Source organism: Ostrinia nubilalis, chromosome Z (assembly GCF_963855985.1).
Source record: "Ostrinia nubilalis chromosome Z, ilOstNubi1.1, whole genome shotgun sequence".
NCBI classification, from domain to species: Eukaryota; Metazoa; Arthropoda; class Insecta; order Lepidoptera; family Crambidae; genus Ostrinia; species Ostrinia nubilalis.
In genome coordinates this window covers 19,683,565-19,696,244 of record NC_087119.1, presented here as the reverse complement: position 1 = coordinate 19,696,244, position 12,680 = coordinate 19,683,565, and the positions used below count along the sequence as shown (strand labels likewise).

General features: G+C 33.8%; 1 protein-coding gene across 1 annotated transcript in view; it reads right to left on the bottom strand.

The window, feature by feature from the left end:
- Positions 1-12,680, bottom strand: part of LOC135086780 (adenylate cyclase type 6-like) — a 385,929-nt gene that overhangs the window by 315,302 nt on the left and 57,947 nt on the right. The window contains exon 2 of the mRNA XM_063981571.1: positions 7,259-7,458. The gene's annotated coding sequence lies outside the window, so the exon portion shown is untranslated. The remainder of the gene's footprint in view (positions 1-7,258; positions 7,459-12,680) is intronic.

The following is a 12,680-nucleotide window of genomic DNA, read 5'->3' as shown; positions in this document are numbered from 1 at the left end:
TCATTCAAATATTCGCAATATTCCCAGCATTTTCCACGATTCAAATGAGACCATCAAAATATTTCTAACATGGAAACGAATGTTACGAAAATTGAGCAAAATCAATTTCACCTTCCATTTCTGACGCTGCAGACTTACCACGTCGGTGATTCGAGATATTTTACGTTAAACCTATGACCTTACAATAGTCTTTCAATTTTAACAATTTCCTAGTAATAAAATTGTATCCTAAAAGATCGGCCTCTTGTGCAACCTATACTTCCATACTAATCATCATCTTTTATAACACGTTTAGTACAATAGTTTAAGATGACAATCAATCTTAGAGAGACTAGAGTCGAAATAAAAAAATTCGCATGGTAAAATCTAATTTCAAAACATTTTCTACGATATTCAAGATAATAGGTAAGAAACCGTAGAGATTGATAATAATATTACGTCATAGTGTCCATTATTTAATAAGTATTTCTTTTATTACTAACAAACTGTAGACTAGAGATGAAACGGATAGTTGTTTGGCCGGATACCGGATACCGGATATCCGGCGAGCTGCTAGGCCGGATAGCCGGATATCCGGCGGCCGGATAGTTGTCCATTGTCATGTTGCATGTCGTAACGAGTTTAGCGCTGCACAGATGCTTCGAACGCGATCAGTAGGTCTAGTAGACTAGACAAGTCACACTTTTCGAAAATCGAATTTGTTCGAATAGAATGTCAGATTTTGCCACTCGTCTAAGGGGCAGATCAATTCGGGCGATTTCGGTTGCCATCGTGAGTATGTGATTGAATAGCGAAAATTCAATTAGTTTACTTGCTGCGTAATCTGAATGAACTGCATTATACAGGGTGACTTTGAAATCGTTGGCATCCTTTTTAAAATGAGACTCTACTCATAATTCCCCAAATATGAGTCATATCAAATGAATTAAAATTTAAAATTTTGAAATCTTGTACAGACGACAGCACATCAATCTTCATATTGTGGCATCTTATTTTAATGTATTAAGTGTTATTTTGCAACAAAATGTATAGGATGAAGTGCTGTACAATAGTTTTAAACTCTTTTTAAGAGCACCATGTATCATGAGTAGTCTTATATTAAAAGGATGCCAACGATTTCAAAGTCACCCTGTATGTCATCAGACCATCAGTGAAAAAAAAGATCGCCTATTTTATTTGGCAATATTTCGACATTTTTATGTATTCGTCATTAGAGTGAATATAGCCCAGAAAAGAAATAAGTTTTTTGAAAGGCCTTATTATGGTTTTTAGTTTTTAACTTTTTGGACTTTAGATAAAAACCGTCATTATTATAAGCCATTTTATTGATATTTGACTCAAAGATTAATGTTTTTCATTTTATTATAGGAATTTTTGGTAGTTTTTTTAATATCCGGTATCCGGCCGGATAGTAAATTTAGGTCGGATATCCGGCCTACCGGATAGTTGCCGGATATCCGTTTCATCTCTACTGTAGACTCTACAATGAACAACTTCAATTAATAAAATAAGTGACTGAAATCTGAAGCATCCTTTACCTTCTACCAGAAGCATCCTTCACTTTTTTCAATTTCTATAGGTAATATCAGATTTTTCAATTTAAATTCTAATGAGCGTTTGAGTATTAATTAAGGGCCCTTAGAGTCCTGTTAACGTTAATATAATTAATTTAGTAAAAATGGTTACCCATGACATCATTACTCCGGAACCTAAGCTATGTGGGTAATCTTACGATAATTAATTATCATTAGACAGGCCAACCAGGTGCCTTTCAGACTTGTTTTACTCGTATGTGGGTATTAGGTATTTTCAATATATGGTATAAAATAGTTGGGGACTTCATTATCTCAAAAGAAAGACATAACCTAAATATTTATATGCTTGAGTTAGGGTTGGGTTCTCCAACAATGGTCCAGCCGAAAGGGATCGAACTAGCTAGTCAAACCATTTCTCAAAACGGCAATTTGATTACATAACCGATTTCTTGATTGTCTTCGGTGGTCATATTAATTTATTGAAATAATAGCGATACATGAAATCTTTGCATGAGACTAACAACGAATTACGTTGCCATCAAATTCACAAACATTACTACGAGGTCTCTCACGCGTGGACGCACAGGGTGACACACGAACCAATAACAGAGCTCTATTCAACGCTGTGCGTTTGATTTGCGTCTTCACTTAAGCAAGCATCGTTTGTGAATACGGTCGTAAGTAAGTTTTGACACGATTTGACCGACATCATGCCAAAATAAAATAACTTGAAGATAATTACAACCGTAGACTTTGTGCCACGAGTCCCAGGAGGAAATTAAATAAGATACCTTTAATGTCATATTAATAATATGAAGTATCAGTGGAGGTCAGATTGATTTGTTAGACGTACAATCGTTTAAGTGAAGTGCCCTTAGTCTATGCTTAAGTGTTCGACCTCGCATTGTATAGGCTTTCAATAAATTGATGTACAACCTTCTGAGTTACTTACGTATATAATTATGTTTCTAAGCTTTCATTTGGTATTTTTAATTGACATTTATAAAATTTATACTGATTAATTTTTCAGATACTATAGGTAGTAAAGTTTTGTGTTTTATTTGTTGATAAAAAATTCATTCAATGAAAACGTAGTTGTTTGCAAAACTTGTAGTAATAGTTCTTATGTGTTTTTCCGCAAACTTCGACGATTATAGATTTTTTTAAATATTTTAGTAATTAGGGTATAATGGATGTTGATTTGGAAATGAAAAGTACAGGTTTTATTGAACATAAATATATTTAGTTTGAAGTAAAGCAATTAATGTTTTATTAATAATAATAGGTATAATAATATTACAAAATATTTTCTAAGATTCTGTTAAATTCTTCTTTCAATCTCAGGGTTGAATCGTTCTCGTGCTTGAAGTAGGTACTTTTATTTTATTTGACGCAGCAAAATGTGAATTTTCCCGCATCTGGTGATGTTACTACAGCATCCACTGACTCCTGGTGATGTTGATGAATGCTAGATCTTCATACGCATAGACTTTTACTCTTCAAAGGTCCCAAAGGTTTGTTAAGTCGTGTAAAATAAGGTTCTGTATCAGACGTGCTCATGTTTTTTATAACACATTTCAAAATTAATTGTTTATTTTATGTTTTCAGCGCAGTGTGCTGCGTTTATTCTTATAGACTAAGAGCTAGTGAACGCCAGACCTACGTTATTTTATAAAGGCTGAAAGTTTGTCAGCGCATGCTCCCAACATAGCTAAGAACCATGGCCAAACATGAAGTTTGGGTCATGGTGGCTTTGGCAGACAGACGGTACTAAAGGTGTGTAAAATACCAACTTAATTACGTCAAAGTATAAAGGCTGATTTTTTTATATTTCCTTCAAAATGTTATTAGAAATGACATCATTCATTGACAGACACCTACCATGGTGGAAGCCCTTAGCCAGACACCTTAAAGTTCATGAAAATGTAGTCCTACTTACGTCATACTATAAAAGCTGATATTTACATAAAATATTTGAACCATCATTTGATGAAGTTTCCTCATCAGCCAGACACTTCTGATGGTTCCTTCGCCTTGCCAGACAGCTTTTAGGGTGGCTGAAAGTGCGAACGCGAGGCACTATAAATATTGTATTTTGTACTTTTTCTTAAGTTAATCAACTATTTGAGTCTGTAAATCATCATAAAATATGTTGATGAACTGATGATGGAAGGTAAGTACAACTCCTTAAGGCTTTGGTAGGTAATCCCTAATTTTAAAGTGATTACCTCTGAAAGTTGCCTAGAGTAAAGTTCTTAGCAACATTAGCATTACCTATGTTAATGCTAATGTTGCTAAGAACTTTACTCAAGGCGTTTAGCAACTATTTCGAAGAGAAAATTTGTGGCACCATATTTTCCGTGTATGTAAATTCTAGTGAGGATTTGGGGGTCCTAATTCAATATAGAATTGTTATAGAATTATAATTAATTATTTGATACTATAAATTTGATTATACTATGCATAGTAATAGATATATCGTGATGGTTTCGCTGGAAGGATACTCTGCAGCGCAACCACTTTCAATAACAAAATACGGCGAAACCTGAGACATAGTTTTTTTTAAAATAGGACTAGAATTTTATAGACATTTCAAAGATTTATTTTAGAAACTTACACTAGTTAAATCAAAAGTAGTTGCGCCGGGGAGCATGACGTGAATTATCCTACAACTTCTAAGCGTTAAGGAGTTGTACCTTCCATCAACATGGGATGATGACTAGCTGATGCAAACACCCAAATAAATTTAGAAACTATACTTATATATACTGGTTAAAGAATTGTCCTCCAACTCTTGAGCCTTAAGGAGTTGTACTTACCTTCCATCATCAGCTCATCAACATGAGATGATGATTTACAGACTCAAAATACTTGAGTAACTTAAGAAAAAGTACAAAAAACAATACATTATAGTGCCTCGCGTTCGCAATTTCAGCCACCCTAAAAGCTGTCTGGCAAGGCGAAGGAACCATCAGAAGTGTCTGGCTGATGAAGAAACTTCATCAAATGATAGTTCAAATATTTTATGTAAATATCAGCTTTTATAGTATGACGTAAGTAGGACTACATTTTCATGAACTTTAAGGTGTCTGGCTAAGGGTTGCCACCATGGTAGGTGTCTGTCAATAAATGACGTCATTTCTAATAACATTTTGAAGGAAATATCAAAAAATCAGCCTTTATACTTTGACGTAATTAAGTTGGTATTTTACACACCTTTAGTACCGTCTGTCTGCCAAAGCCACCATTACCCAAACTTCATGTTTGGCCATGGTTCTTAGCTATGTTGGGAGCATGCGCTGACAAACTTTCAGCCTTTATAAAATAACGTAGGTCTGGCGTTCACTAGCTCTTAGTCTATTATGAAATGAAAGTAAACAAACGCCTGCGCTACAACGGCCCGTATTATCTCAAAGTCGGAATAATCAGTGTTTTTTTAACTTTTCAATATGAATTTCTCAAAAGCATGGATGGTTTTTTATGATTAAACCTTCAAAATAATTTTATTGTTATTTATTTAAAGTTCAAAAAATACCTGACGGAACTCAAACTTCGCATCCCATCAAAAATAATGGTCGACAAATGAGACTGAAATTGAGTTTTGTCCTTTGTCGGACAAGGAATAAAGAAGACGTACATTAAAATAATAATCCCATGAGCGGACAGAAGCCAGCAGACTGAAATTAACTCTGATTGACTGATCCCGATTTATCGAAAACCTGCAATCGGGTTTTGCCTTCGTAGTTCATTTGTCAGACGAGTTCTCGATTATATCTTTTTGTTATCGAATAGACTTCAAGATTAACGATGATAATGACAAAATAAGATAATTTTTTCGCGACCGTCATGTTACTGAGTAATCAATCATGAATCTAAATAATTTGTTCTAGTCACTAAGGCTTATTTCTTTAGCACGTAGGAATACTTTTTTATTTTGTAACAGACTGTGTGTTAATAAGATAAGAGTTGCTTATTTGTTATTATTTTTAATATTTTACTAAACTCTGTCGGTCTCAATAATCTATTTTATTAAAATCTAGTGACAAGCCCCGGCTTCGCACGGGTGCCAAGTATACATTAAACCTTCCTCTTGAATCACTCTACTTATTTATTAAAAAAAACTGCATAAAAATCCATTACGTACTTTTAAAGACCACTTTAAGAATAGATAGGGACAGGCAGCGGAAAGCGACTTTTTTATAGTAGTGATGTTCAGAAATACTAAAGCTAAACTTTGGTATTCATTCCGGTAGTTTATTTTAAAACGTTTGAATTGATTTGCTTTGTATTTTTATGTAGGTAAATCAGCAACAATCAAATTGAAAAAGTATTTAGAATTGTAAATTTTGTAGACGGCTTTCATTTTTCAATTGCAAATAAGACAAACAGTGTAGATAATAATATTAATATTTTTATTTGCTGCATTAAACAAATTCATTTACTTGAACTAGGAATATTTGAATCAATTTTAATCACTAAAATGTACATAAAGTTGACCGTGTTACTTTTATAATTTTATTGGACTCTATAAAAAATTCAAACCTTTTAAATATTTTATGAAAATAAAATCCCGTCAAAAATTATCACAAAATGTGAAAATAAATATCAAAGCTAGATTTTAGTATATTTATTAAGTAAATATTAAGTTTTACTATTAAAATCGTAATTAATTTTACAGTACAAAATGTTAACCCTTCAACTATCACGCAATAATTCTCTGATATTTAAAACAAAACCTACCTTATATCTTTAAACTAAATTTAACAGGAATCTCTAAAATGTTTAGGCCTGATCTCACCGCTTTTTCTCGGATCACAATACGAATATTACTCGCACAAAGGGAAATATATTTTGTGTCGGCGCTACACCTTCGGCCACCCTCGAATAACAAATACAGGCTTCGATGCTTATTTACTTATTTTCTAAAGTAAACACGAGTTAACTGGAAACCGGTTGACTTTTGTCTTCCTGATGTAAAGCATTTATTTTTTTGACTCCCGAAAGATAACGTTTATTCGTGTTAATTATAAAAAATATAATGTTAAATGCCGATAAAACTGGTGTATCACTTGATATTTAATTTTAGAAACCAGGTTGTACCTACTGATTCAAAATAAGTAAAATATTTTTGGTTTAATTTTTGCGTTAATATTCATTAACCGTTCTATTTATTTTTTAACAATTGGCCAGCAAGCAATTTAAGTTAAATAATATGTCGCACAGCCAAATCGATGTAAAAGCCACGCCAAAAAATGCCGTAAAAGAGGCATCTTCAAAAATTTTTTCAGTTTAAACGTGTGAAACCGTATAAAAATCCGTTTTCAAATAACAAAATATTAAAAAAAGGAGCTCGCAACTGAAATATTGAATAAATAGAATAAAAATTAATAAAAAATTTCGCTGAGAACAACTCTTATTCAACAAAAAATAAAATATTTGAAAAACAAATTGAAGTAAAAAAAATATATAATTTGCACCCCTGAAATTAAATTGAAAACCCCTTGTGTAAATCCCGAAAAACTCATTTAAAATAATTGGCAACTAAATTCAATATTTTAAAATAACCACAAAATAAAAATATTTTTGAAAAGAAAATTTTAAAAGGAAAACCCTAAGAAAACTCCTCTGCAAATGACTTTAAACCGGCCGAAAAACACCCGAACACGAAATTAAAAAAAATGAAATGCAAAATTTTAAAAATATCAAGTTAGAAAAATTCTCACCCAAGTCCAGTGCCGCGATCCCGGCGAAGTTTGTTGGTTGCGGGAGCACGTCTTCACTTGGAGGAGTACTGAGCGCGAATGGCAGTCGGGAGGACAGGGCGAAGCTCGTTGGCTGGAAGCCGAGGCGGCCCCCGCCAGTGTCACTTGGGCGCACATGCGCACACCGCCCGTCGCCGCATCCGCCGCACGGCACACGAAGCCTGCGGGATGGAAAAATTCCGTGACGTGTGGCGCTCAGGGGTGCTCAAGTTGGAGCTTTTAGGAATCATGATTGCGTAACGATTTAATTTTTTTATGCACCGGTATTCTAATAATAATAAACACAATTTAGGGTGATTATGCTAATTATATAACTTGTGAAAAAAACAATTTATAACCAAAAATGTTTTTTTAATTTTTTTGAAAACCGTTAATTTTACGAAATAGGACTTGTCAATTTTTTTTTATATTCTAAAAATGAGCTTAACCCTCCGTGTACGAGGTGACTAAAAGTTACGTCCCGTACCAGGTGGGGTATGACACACCCCAATATACAAAGTGATAAAATTTTCATTCAACATTTTTTTAGGTGGAATTTAATATTTAATATTGATTATTTACGTATGCTAATTAGGTTTAAGAAATGCTCTGAGCTGAAAATATGTATTGTAACATTTTTATCATAAAAAAACAAAAAGACACAATTTCCGTTGTTCTTGTAATTTAGGAATAAGTTTCCTATGTATAATTTTTAATTAGTGCCTTTAATTATGACAACCGTTTTTATTTAACAAAGTACAAGTATTTACTTATAATTTAAAAGTAAATTAAAAACTGGCGGGGTATAAATTTGTTTTGATTATCGGTTTTCAATTTACCACAATTCTGATGAAAGAAAATGAGTATGCTCAATGCATAAAATGGGAGCGTAACAATTTTATTTATTTATAAAATATGTTATTCCATTTCAGTAGCCCATAAATTGTATCACCAAGTATAAATGGTAGCCCATAAGTGTATGTTCACATACATCTTCGGATCTCAGTACTAAACTTCCAGATTCGCACTAAAAGTCATCTCATTTGACTAAAAGTGCTTGAAAATTTCAGATACCGTAAAAATCACGAAAAATAATATTTGTATTGAATTTTATTCAATTGACAAAGCTAAAAATATGTAAATTACACCAAAACTGTTAGATTTTTTTTAAACTTTTTAACAACGTCCCGTACCAGGTGGGGTGTGTGACACCCACACGCACTTTAAAGGCATGTAACTCAGTTGGTAGTCACCGCTGGACTGATTTTGCAACGCTGATCGAAGCAGCAGCGCCATAATTCCAGCTACTGAGAATTTCCAATTCAGCACTTGCAAATTTCTAAAATTGTGGCTATTTTTAAAGGCCTGCGTACCTCGTACAGCGAGGGTTAAATTTCACTATTATTATTACCTATTGTATAAAACAAGTAAACAGAACAGCAGGGGTAGGCACATGTAATCACCACAGAACACGTACCGCGTTGTCGTAAGGCAGGAATTACGTGACTTGTCATAAACTGTTGGAACGCGGCCATACGACGCCGAAAGCCGCTGTGACGCGTGACCACGTCACTTTTTATGGAAAACGCACAATAGATCATAGTCTAATTATAAATTAAAACTTTTGTATACCCTATTAAATAGTTATTCTCGTATGCAAAAGTGTGATATGAATCCGCCAGCCCAAAATCCGTCTAAAAGTGATATTAAATGCATTTTAATAATAATCATAAGTTGAAACTTGAAAGTCAAAATAACATTTAATTAAATTGCTTATTCTCTAAAGACGGAACTTTTTCTTTACCAAGATTTTTGCCAAAAGACTGAAATATTCACAAGTTTTTTTATAACCGTATTTAGTGCGTGCTCACGTTTACCTACATACTTAATTCAACTGAACTAATAAGGACAACATTTTAATGCAGAATCAGTTTTGCATCCCTGGTAATATATTATTATGCATGAAAAATATCGTGATTCTTGAGAATCATCTACAATTCAGGCATTGTGTCCGGCTGCACACGTCATTTAGTATGCACCACTAACACATTTTTCCCTGAAGACATGCCATTTACAATTCGACGTTTCTTTTTATTTTATTGAATAATTCATACTGGAAATGTGCAATCGGAGAACATTTGCGTCATAGCGCACAAAAAACATTTGCGCATCAGGGACAGAGCGCATGAAAAATTACAGAGTGGTTGCGTTGAACTAAATTTACTTTGAAAACCTAGATTTATTTGATGCCGAATGTAGTTATTACATTTTTTTAAGTCTTACGTTAATTGTATACACTACAGTTTATTTTAATGTATATATTATTCGTCATAAAATAATCGAATTACTCAATAAACACACCACGTTGAAATCAACAATCAAATATAAAATCAGATACAAATTGTGAGTAACTTCCACTTTCTGTAGTTTTTAATAAAATAATAATTATTAAAACAGCTCTTGCTTTGGCGGCACGTCCTCGCTTGCGTTTTTAGCCAAGTAGGTATATTTTTGGACTCTGCAGGCGGATCTTGAGTCGAATCGCAAGCCCTATGACATTCTTGCATATTATACATATACTTTAGTGTGTAAATTCACGAAGTACTAGAAATAGTATAATTACGAAGTAAAATTAACTATTCTCTGCTAAGGGACCTATGCTACGACTAATAAGCTTAAGTGCTCTACCACAATAGAGAATGCCTACATAATTATATTTTGTCTAAGAGGTTCCATAATATTTGGCCCCTTTGCCACCGTCCTCGGGTCCACTGCAACCATAGTATCTATAAATTCATTATTCAATATAAAGGATGTTCTTGCATAAGTGCACTTATTGTTCGAGGAGTGTGCCTCTCCACACAACTCCTGGGAGGTTATTCAATCATAATAACGCCACTTCAATACTCACACACACTTTATTATTAAAATATTATCAAAATCTATTACATATTAAATATTAAAACATTTACAACTGAATCTATCGAACTTCAATAATACAATGACACAATGTCACATTTTCTTGCTTTTCTACACCTGTCATTCTTTTCAAACTTTATTCTATTGCTGTTTACTTTTAAAATAAAACCTGCCAGCAACATGTCATCTCATGATAAAATTCTATATCCTAACATCCCCTCTGAATTTTATCTTTATATAATCATAACAAATACCTATCTACTCCTTAAAACCCAACTTAACTAACTTACCCAATACAACCATACAACAAATATACTTTTGAATTAATTAACCTAAACACCTCGCACCCCCCCTGGAATAAGTATGCAAGTCCACTTGTGCGATATTTTTTTTATTGCACTAAAAAATCAAGAAGGAGGTAATACATATTGTCAATTTTTTTCATAATTTTTCTCTTAAAAATGAAGAAATTATGTACAAATATGTAAAATATTGCAACATTAAAATATCTAAATTTCCATAGCAAAAACGAAGTAAATACATTTGCACTTAATTGTTTAATAAAGTTCCGTATGAATAATAGCATATTAATAGTTACGTACATCTTCCACGAAGACTTTAAAAAATATTTTCGCGTATCTATTGTTGCATACTTATTTTAGGATATTATTTGGTGGGTATCGTGGTGCAAGTTTAGTTGCTTAGTTTTTCCACGAAACTTTTGTGCACATTATGCTGGTAATTTTGTGCAAGTCTAGATGCCTAATTCTTCCACGAAACTTTTATTCGAATAATAATGTATAACAATTGATACGTTATTTTCTACGTACATTATCTTTGTGCAAGTCTAGTTGCCTAATTATTTTACGAAAGTTTTGGCGATGTTGTGTTTTATACCGATATTTATACATTTATTTAGATGTAATTTAGTCATTAACAAAGCACAAATTAACTTAGTTTCAGTCATTTAAGTATCCGAACCACTACTTCTTGCACTAAATACCCTTGTAAGACTATCAGATCCTGTGTGTTTATCAAAAATTCGTACCAATCATGGTGGTAAAACGTGGTAAAATGATCGGTCTTTATGAGTACAAGATCCATTTTAAATTCTGTCTCTCTCTTCAGTGAACCGTTATCGTAGTAATCGTGATAAATATTCATCTTTCCAGAGCCGCATGAGTCCATTTATCAGCTTCTGCGTGTATTGCCAGTGTGACAAGGTATGTATCTTTACGTCTTTCAAAGCAGTAAGCAACAATTGGTGCGTCCCTAATTATAAAATGACACAAATTTGTATGTATTTTAAGGAATATTGTCATCAAAAGGACACAATGGTCAGAAGTTTAAAAATGCAACAACCTGATACAAAACTATTGCCATCTTTTCGTATGTATGATGAGCAGTCAGTATTCTTTTCAGGTGGTACTTGATCGACCGGACGCCAGCTTTCCGCAGACCTCCACAGATTGGACTTGCCACTGGAATGTAGTGCCATTAAGTGCCTTCTATATCCTAGTGTTGACCCTATTTGTCCAGTAAATTGCATTATTATTCCAGGCCTTATGGAACTCCTGGCTCAGACAAAGTTTCTATCCTGGTTGCTTCACAGGTCCGGTCACTCTTCAACAAAGCGTATAAAAGCAGCTATAAGTTTTGGACCAAATAAAAATAGTTCTTTCTTTCTTTAAAGGTTCAGCCAAACCAACGCAATCACACGCGATCAGCCGGCGTGCAGTGATGGCGATCAGACAAAATGCATCGATCGCCATCGCTGCACGCCGACTGATCGAGTGTGAAGTGAACCTTATAGGATTCGGAAGTGATGTCACCAACGAGTTCAATGTGGGTAAATTTTGTAGTCATGCAGACAATAAATATCACTATATTATAGGCTTCTATAGTTTTGTTCCCTTGGACATCAAAATTTGAAAGGGTCCTTCAAAATCGTCTCCCTTGTTCATGAATTGTCTAGATTGAGGTACTTGCTGTTCTGGTAAATCTCCCATTAGGTACTTACTTTAGCAGTAGCATTCAATTTAGCACAATTGAAATATCTGTGTACTTATTTTCTCACCAATGGTTTCGCCTTGATAATCCAAAATGTGGAGCTGAGTCAGCTTTCTTGTAAATTAACATGATGTCAGTATTAATATAAACGTTTTCGACAATCTCCACGACGCGGTTTGCAACAATAGATTTCCACCTATTCGTCTCTCCAGACAGCTAGGCGATCACAATAGAAAAATCTGTTCATAGTGTGCGAACATCTGTGAGATTGGTATTCTTCACATTATTCCTTGTCATTTGCTTCATCCAGTTTACTCAAAGCAGCACATAGCTCAAGACGAAGTAAAAGAAAAACAGGTTTCAGAGAGCACTTGAGTTTTTTAGCAATTAATTTCGTTTCAAACCCTTCATCTAGTTCAAGGCTGCTCAACCTTTTGAAGAGTCGGGCCAAACGGTGGATTCAGTCGTTAACGAC